The sequence below is a fragment of the Apis cerana genome, linkage group LG2 (assembly GCF_029169275.1).
Source record: "Apis cerana isolate GH-2021 linkage group LG2, AcerK_1.0, whole genome shotgun sequence".
Taxonomy (NCBI): Eukaryota; Metazoa; Arthropoda; class Insecta; order Hymenoptera; family Apidae; genus Apis; species Apis cerana.
Window position 1 is genome coordinate 469,978 of NC_083853.1, and position 8,561 is coordinate 478,538.

The 8,561-nt window shown below is 33.0% G+C and overlaps 1 protein-coding gene and 1 long non-coding RNA gene across 2 annotated transcripts in view; one reads left to right on the top strand and one right to left on the bottom strand.

The window, feature by feature from the left end:
• The window catches only part of LOC107999592 (netrin-1), a 120,561-nt gene that overhangs the window by 23,759 nt on the left and 88,241 nt on the right, over positions 1 to 8,561 (bottom strand). The gene's annotated exons all lie outside the window — the stretch shown is intronic.
• LOC133665735 (uncharacterized) lies at positions 3,538 to 5,377 on the top strand. Its single transcript, XR_009828982.1, has 2 exons — positions 3,538 to 4,648; positions 4,725 to 5,377. It is a non-coding gene; the product is annotated as an uncharacterized LOC133665735 (long non-coding RNA).

Genomic DNA, 8,561 nt, shown 5'->3' on the forward strand with positions numbered 1-8,561 from the left:
AAAATTTTGACTAAACGTTCGTTTATTGCAAGGAAAAAGAATTAATTCGTATCGGCAAGAAACTGAAATAAACTGGAATTTGAAAGGGAAGAAATATCAGGGAAGCGAAACATATTTCGCATTTCTCGCTCCCAACTCCTTTTCTTCCTGATTTAATTGTAAGTCGTGCATTCGTGCGTGGCGTATACGAGGAAAATCTTCAAATTGAATCCGAGACACGTTTGCAGACTCGTTGATGTATTCGCGTCACGATGAAACTGGGTCTCCTCTGTTTCCAGCCCACGTAATCGGTCTCCCTGCGTCGAAGGAGATTGAGATTCATAATTCGTACCGATATTTTTTCCCCTTCCTTCCCATCTGACGCGTAACTCGGCACATCCTCATCCCTTTCTTCATCTTCAAAAATCCTCTCTTTTTTCTAGCAAGTGTTAAACTTAATAATTATTCCGTTTCGTAAGTGTAAATGTATCAAATATTACAAGTTCAACAATTTATCAGAAAATACAAATATATGTTTACATAACCTCAAATACATTATTCGTCAAAGAACTTCCTTATATATATATCAGATTATTCGAGCTGATAGAATTTTGCCGCCGATAAATTAATTCCACTTTTCGTTTATTCTGAAAACCTTCTCGAGACCTTTTCTCAAACTTTAGATTTATCTCGCTTCTCCAAATGCTCGATTAAAATTCCTCGATGCTTATGATTCCCCGTTCGTTAATCGGGACATGTAGTCCAGTGGAAAATTTGCATCGAAAAGTGGCCCGAAATGGGGTTGCTGGTTCGTGTCCGCCTCAGCTCCCATCCCCGCGCGTCATTACAGCGCTCGATACGTGTGTATGTAAGGTTAGCCACCTGTGGCGGGAGCATGGAATAACGACGGGCCTGGCCCATCTTATGTAAACACGCTCGCGTGAGGAGAGCCTCTTAGTTGCCGTGGAGATCCACGTAGACGCATTACGCCTCGATTCTCTTCGCAAACTTGCGTCTTCTGGATATATCGTTGGAATGCACGGAGCCTCTTTCGCGGATCTTTCCCGGAAATGCCAAGACAATTCTTGTCGAAAATGTACACGATTCAATTTTCATTCGAGAAATTATTTTGCATTTCGTGATTCTATCTTGCGAGTTTTGATGTTGATATTTATATATATATTTAAAATAAATAATTATTTCTTATTTTTGATGTAGACGAAAACTTTTTAAGACCATTTTGAGAAATTATTTTGCATTTTTGTGATTCTTCTACATCTAAATCTTGGTGTTGATATTTATATATATTTAAAATAAATAATTATTCGTTACTTTTGATGTATATAAAAACTTTTTAAGGCCATTTCGAGAAATTATTTTGCATTTTGTGATTCTTCTACATTTTGCAAGTCTTGGTGTTGATATTTATATATATTTAAAATAAATAATTATTCGTTACTTTTGATGTAGATAAAAAATTTTTTAAGGCCATTTTAAGAAATTATTTTGCATTTCATGATTCTTCTACATCTTGCAAGTCTTTGTATGGATATTTATATATATAATTAAAATAAATAATTATTCGTTACTTTTGATGTAGATAAAAAACTTTTTAAGGCCATTTTAAGAAATTATTTTGCATTTTGTGATTCTATCTTGCAAGTTTTGGTGTTGATATTTATATATATATTTAAAATAAATAATTATTTGTTACCTTTGATGTAGATGAAAAACTGTTTAAGGCCATTTTGAGAAATTATTTTGGGATTTTATCTTGCAAGTCTTGGTGTTGATATTTATATATATTTAAAATAAATAATTATTCGTTATTTTTGATGTAGATGAAAAACTGTTTAAGGCCATTTTGAGAAATTATTTTGCATTTTTGTGATTCTTCTACATCTAAGTCTTGGTGTTGATATTTACGTATATATTTAAAATAAATAATTATTTCTTATTTTTGATGTAGACGAAAACTTTTTAAGACCATTTCGAGAATTATTTTGCATTTTATGATTCCATCTTGCAAGTTTTGGTCTTGATATTTATATATATATTTAAAATAAATAATTATTAATTACTTTTGATGTAGACGAAAACTTTTTAAGGCCATTTTAAGAAATTATTTTGCATTTCGTGATTCTTCTACATCTTGCAAGTCTTTGGATATTTATATATATATTTAAAATAAATAATTATTCGTTACTTTTGATGTAGATAAAAAATTTTTTAAGGCCATTTCGAGAAATTATTTTGCATTTTGTGATTCTATCTTGCAAGTTTTGGTGTTGATATTTACGTATATATTTAAAATAAATAATTATTCCTTACTTTTGATAAAAAACTGTTTAAGCCAGTTTCCAAAGAGGTAAACAAGTTTTGAATTATACGCGAATTTTGATACTTAATCAACACCCGAATGGTTGGCACATATATTTGATATGGATACAGGGAAAAGAGTTATTAAACTAGATCGATACAGATTTCTTCGGCGCTGTTTAACATTATCAGCTTGAAATTATCGCATGACACGCATCGACGATTACTGTCAGCGTTTGACAAAGCCGGCTACTACTTAAGGCAACATAATAACATCTCTCTTCGATATTCCATAATATACGACGAAAAATTCCGTTCATAACGATATTTCGAAATATTCCAACGAATGTCGAGTCTCGTTTTTACAGATGAATTATCGAGACAGGAGAATCCAGATAAATCAAGGATTTAATTGACATTGATATCGTATCAAAAATTCTTTATTGATTTTTATTTTAGAGGATAATTTTTCGAAATTATTACACGTATTAAAATTTAGAAGAATTTTAAGAGGAATAGGTCGCATCGAGATTCAATAATGCGATTTCTTCCACGATTTAATTAAAACTATTGTTAAATAACGAAAGTGTGATTGAACAAACGTATCCAATATGTTAAAAATCAGGGGGAAATAATATGCTAAAAAGATTAGTAATCACGAATATTTTATACAAATTTACATTTACAGCAAGTTAATATATTCGTATTTCAACGAGATTATTCAAATGATGGAATAGTTGGCCGGTTGATAAAATTCAAGGTGATTCTTCGTTAAAATGAGGACAACCGTCACACGTACATTATTAATAATATTTTAAGAAATATGTTCGCCAAAGCGTCAAAATTGGATTAAATTGTAAAAATAAGTTGATGCATGTGAAAAATGATAAAGTTATATTTTTAAATCATCGTATAATTTTATTTACATCATCTATAAATTAATAAAAAATTCAATTGCAACAAAGTATATTTATACGACCGATGATTTTTATAAAAAAATTAATTAATTATTATTGATAAATAATAAATAATATCGTTTATAGAAATATAAAATTAAACGAGTATTAACATCTCGATTGTATTCGATGTTATTAATTTGTATAAAATATACGAAATAGAATAATTGGACAACGTAACTTGTTTTACAAATTAATTTTTAATTTCAAATTCCAAGAACAATTATAAAATTATTTTTGGAAATAAATACGTTAATCCAAAGAATGTAAACAGGATACTCGGAATATGTTGAAAACATGTGAAATTTTTATGATGAAATATTATTATTTCTTTCAACTTAACACCATCGCCTTACCTTATCTTTTCCTTATGCTTCGAAGAAATGTTTTGAAGAAACTATATACGTTCAAGTTTTATTTAGAAAAACGACATTTCGAACGTACACCTAACGTGGAAGCACGTTAATAATCTGTAACAGGTCGGGTTATTTAGATTAAAGTTAGAAACTCGTCGCATAACTTACCAAGGACCTGTTAATTTTAACGCTATTTAATATGCGATACTCCAGAGGGAGAGAGATAAGATACGAAAAATATGCCGCAGCTAAATTTCATCTTATTTCTTTTCGAGGGAGAAACGTCTTTTACTTCTTTCTTCGAATAATATCAATGATTTATCAAATGTTAAATTTGAATAATTTTTTATATTCCAACGTTCTTTTTATCCAACTTTTTATAAAAGAAAGGGAAACGAATCAAGCTATCGCATTACTCACGTCCTCCCGTTACATTGTTTATAACGAAAAGAATAAATATTTTTGAACCCACATACGTCGTTCGACGTATAATTATAGATATCTCGCGGAAGATATCTCTTTGACAAAACTCGTTTCCCGATCGTTCACAATGTCCGATCGTTTCTCTCTTTTTCTCTCGTCTCTCGCGATGCGGAGAATGGAACGAACGATAGGACGAGATCGCCCGAGGCTGCGCACTTACGTTTGACATTTATCGGAAACGACATTTGCGTTTCGTACGTTCTTTCGCGCCAAGGAGGTTAACCTGGCGACGAGTAAGCAGTACAAATTGGAGATTCGAAGGGGGTAATGGAAAATGATCGGGGAAACGTCGGTGGCGATGGTGAAAGTGCAACGAATGGAGTGCATCTACCCATTTGAATTCTGACTTGTATCGATCTCGCCGCGTTTCGATCCAACCGTGCTCGCGAGAAGGCCGATGGGATAGGTTAGGTGCACGAGAGCGGTTCGATTGTCCGTTTTCTGTCGGAAGTTATAAAAGAAAAAGGAAAAAATACGTTTTTCTCGTTATTATTATCGATAGTTTGCGCGAGCATACAATGAGAGTAGCAGTGTATGATAATGTGACGTTGAATCGTAAGTATAAATGGGCGTGAAACGATACGGTTTATTTCTAAAAATGTTGGTCGAGCAAATGTATTTTCTGTTTTAGACCTCGCACGATAACGAAATTGAAACGAGCAAGTAGAAAATAGCGAGGATACTGGGATTAAAAAATTGCATGTTAATAAATTTGACGGTGTTGCTAAATTTTAAAACGAGATGTGACATATTTCTATTTATTTTCCACATAATGTATTTAATTATCGCGACGTTTGCGAGATGTAATAATTAGAAAAATTGTCAAACGATTTTTCAAAATGTCGCTTTCTACCAACAACCAATGATCGAAAATAGCGATTACAATTTAAATGAGCATATTTGGGTTACAAAAAACATCCTTCTAGTCAAAATAAGACGTTGCGTCGATATCAAAAATACCAAACAGGTTTTCGAATTCATCGATCTTTGTCAAGGGCTGTCGTTCGTACGAGCGCAGAGTCAATCAGAATTGTCAATGATGCTTACGATCAATTTTGAATAACGATACGCGATCGATTGAAAATATAAAATATTTCCTCGAATTATCGAAACGTGAAGCAAAAAGTTTTACTTACCAATTTTTATATAAATATGAATCAATGTATGACTACTTTATATACACACACATATATATTACATTTGTAATTGAAAACTTTTGATTCTTGACGAAAAATGCAAAATTGCATTTACATCGTATAATATATATTTCGTTAACTTGATAAATCATTAACTCGAAACTTTATTTTAAATTTCCACGATCTATCAATAAATTCCTTTTTCCGCCGATCAATTATCGAAGGAACAGATCCGTCTCGTATTTTACGATTTAAGAAAGATTCAAAACCGTAGAGAGAATTAATTGAGCCGAGCTAACCTACGATAACGCGTGCCTCGAAACTGTAACGCGATACGATTGGCTGGAATCGATCGAGTCGAAGAGTCGGCGACCAATCGACGCGATCGAAAGAAAGGAATCTCGATCGTCTCGCTCTTTTTATTGGCTGATCAATTTACAGTCAAATTGACTACGTACAGAGCCACTCGTTTATTTGTCGAAAATCCTCGCGGAACAAACGTGTAAATTAACACGTAAGGGCGCGTAAAGGTTATGGCTAACTGTTAGCCTGATAATATTCGTCCGTCTCGCGGACGCAAATGGCGTACGAGAAAGTGAGTCACCATAAACGGGCGTCGAATTAAGGCCAGTGTACGCGTAAGCACGCGTCAGGACAATCGAACAATTGCAAGCACGATACTCTGAGACTGGTCAATGCCCTTAAAAGATCAAACCAGTCGTGTGCAATGACCTTTGCCTCTTTCGTATAATTTATTTATTCCTCGATTTCGCTTAAAACGTTAAGATTTTCCTGTCAATTGTATTTTTAATAAGACAATTTTTTTTATTTTTCTCCTTCGAAACGAATTAAATAAAATCGTTTGTACTCGTAACGATCGAATATTAAGCGATCTTAAAATTTTCTAATGCCGAATCGAAGTAGTGAGGTTAAGTACAAAAGTTCTTTTTTAACTAAAAAATATCGTTGAAAGGTGATTATAGCATGATTTATCGTAAAAATAAAATTAGAATAGACGGAATTGGATAAGAATTGTTTGGACGAGGAAAAAAGGAAAAATTATTTTTCCTTCGTTCAAATTTTAGATTTTAAAAAATAAAATCTTTTTGTTCGTTAAAAATCGTCACGTAGTGCGCATTTTTCTCGATAAAGTATGGAACAATGGACGACGAGGAGAGGGGGAAAAAAAGAAGATGCCAGACTTGTGAATTCAATTCACAAAAGATACTTCCTCCTCGCAATTCTCTACGTGTTATTGGTGAAAAGTAGAAATTCTACAGGAAGGGTGTAGGGAAATCACGTAGGGAGAAGATGGGATGGTAAGAATCAAGGATTATTGGAAATTCTACGGCGCTCGGTTCGTAACTGCTGGAAATACTTTCTTCGTTGAGGTTATCTTTAGCTGTTGCTCCTTTTGCGTCTTGCTCGAGTTTGCTTATCGACGTAATCGGGGACAAAGATTAAGTCCTTAATCGTACCGAATCAAATTAGTTTCTTCCCTTCTTTCTAAAAGTCTGCAAAATAAAGCAATAATTTCCAACAAATTGAAAATTTATGAAAATGATGGGAATGGGATGATAACTTTTAAGAAATAAATACAAAACACGACGAGTAATTTTATATTTTGATAATGATGATTAAAAAAATATATTGTTAATATGAGTTTTTATATGTATACTTTTCGGATCAATCCGTATTTAAATATCATATTATGATATTTCCTTATTCCAGTCTCCTTTTCGTAAATTCCATATTTCGGGATTAATTGGAAAAAAATTACTCGTATATTATTTACACGTTTCACTGTATAAAAATAATTATCACTTCCTCGGACTATAGTTTCGCGATGATTAACAGGTTCGAAAGGAGGCGGAGGACGATAAATCTCCGCTTTTTCCGAAAGCTTTTTGCGAACTTTAAATGGACCAGGTTACTTGTTCGATCTTCGTTGTACGAAGATATCTTGGTTCATTAAACGATTTAACATGACACGATCCTCGATCAATGGCCAGCATTAAATCCGCCTAGAAAAAAAGACGCGAGACTTTCCCCTGGAATGCTAATTAACTCATTTTTCATCGCTCGTAGTCACGTTGCTTCGACTCTTATTAAGGGATGATCGATCGGCTGCCGAGTGTCTACGGGAATTGCACGACATAAATATCCTGCGAGGCAGTTCCACGCTTGTGCAAATTGTCTCGTTCACGGTTAAGCTCGCAGGGTGAGCAGTCGATAAGATAGGAACAATTCTTTCTTTCGTCTCGTCATTATTGCGCCAGGTAATTACCTACGGAGCAAACAAATTTTTACAATAGTTTTGCGACGGCGTATTTAAATTCGTTATAAAGTTGTAATACTGGTTACGCGTGATAACGGACGTTTCATTAACGGAGTTAATTAAAGGGTGGATATAAATAGTGTTATGAAATGTATTTGCGTTTCTTTGTAAATTACGTAATTACCAAGTTTCACTCTATCTCTACGTCGCGTATAAAATGTAGTATAAAGGTAATGATATATAAATCAGCTTTATACATCTTTTCCGATTTTTCCTCTTTTTGTTTATAACATACGCGTATAATGATATCTCTAGTCACGATTCTTTATTTTTTTCAAATCAAAATTATTATAAAATGACATTTCTCCTGTCGTATTGTCGAAATCGTCCAATTAATAGACGAACTTATTGCTCGCGTTTACAAGTAACTTGGCTCGCATTGGTTTTACGAATGGTTGCGCAGCAGGTGGGATCCAAGAAAACTATAATTAAATGCTAGATTACCGCGCGATAATAAGGAAGATCTAGTTTCGATAAAAGGATTATAAATATTAAAAAAAAATTATTAAAATTATTAAAATTTACGACAAAGAATGAACACAATATACGTGTTCAAAAGCGGCAATATTTAAAAATATTTAGACGATTTGATCTATTAAATTCTTTCATTTATTATATTATTTATAGAATTGCTTTCTCGTACAAAGGACAAGAAATTTTTTGTAAAAGAAGATTTATTAGAGTTGTTTGAAAAATAATAGTAATTATACACGTGATTATTCGTAATAGCAGAAAAGAATAAAAATTTTCGAAATAAGTAGCTTGAGAAATCAAGAGGAGAAAACGGTGTGATATTCTTATTAACACTTGGAATGCAGTGGTAAAACATTAGTCCTCTCCGGAATTACAATTTGAAACGAATCTGGTCATCGTCACGAGTTCCCTTTTCGAACGAGGCCGTAAACAGTGAGCTGGCAAACCACGATTCGAAAATACGTGCATCAACGAAAGGAATCTTGTCGAGAGGTAGACAAAGCGCAGAATACGCTTAAAA